This window comes from Morone saxatilis, unplaced genomic scaffold, assembly GCF_004916995.1.
Source record: "Morone saxatilis isolate NCDOM2014 unplaced genomic scaffold, NCSU_SB_2.0 Contig16, whole genome shotgun sequence".
Lineage (NCBI taxonomy): Eukaryota > Metazoa > Chordata > Actinopteri > Moronidae > Morone > Morone saxatilis.
In genome coordinates this window covers 24,816,641-24,817,323 of record NW_023339718.1, presented here as the reverse complement: position 1 = coordinate 24,817,323, position 683 = coordinate 24,816,641, and the positions used below count along the sequence as shown (strand labels likewise).

At 39.2% G+C, this 683-nt stretch overlaps 1 protein-coding gene across 1 annotated transcript in view; it reads left to right on the top strand.

Moving 5' to 3' along the window:
- The window catches only part of loxl2b (lysyl oxidase-like 2b), a 44,966-nt gene that overhangs the window by 27,746 nt on the left and 16,537 nt on the right, over positions 1–683 (top strand). The gene's annotated exons all lie outside the window — the stretch shown is intronic.

Below are 683 nucleotides of genomic sequence, written 5' to 3'. Positions count from 1 at the left end.
AGCTGAAAGAGGCTAAAAGGCTCCGTAAAGATAAGGGAATCTGCAGAATCTGGTGATAATCCTCTGTGGGTTTGTCAGTAGAAACAACACATCTCACTTAACTTAATATTAGTATTGTTATCATTAGAAATATGGGTTGCTATCATAACTGACAGAAAGACATGTCACTTTGGAAATGTATGTTTTATTTTGAAAGGTACAAGACAAAGCATGTGCTTCCTGAGGGTTCCTTGTATTGCCTAGTTATTTTCTAATGGAGGCCTTCATTGTGCACTTTATGGTCTGGGCTGAGGACTTTCTTCCCAGACTGCACCAGCCGGCTGAGTTTTACAACAGGTTTTGAAGTTGTTACACCCCCACCCAACTGAAATATGCCACTCACCCTCATCTAAATTACACACTCAGCAAATATCCAGCCTGTGTTATACAGTGTTTTAAAGCCCTAGCTCACCTGTTATCAGGATCGACTATAGAGAAAGTACATTCTTCTCTAAAGTGTACCAATAATTTGCAAGAAGAATCCTATGCAGCAGGAATAAGAGGTGTTTCTGTTTTCATAAACAGGGACATGCTGCACATTGCTGCACATTCCAGTAACATTACACATGGAAAATATTGAAATAGAGGGAATTTTCCTTTTCCAAAAACAGTTTTCCATCATGATTTCCCATCACTAGCTCTCT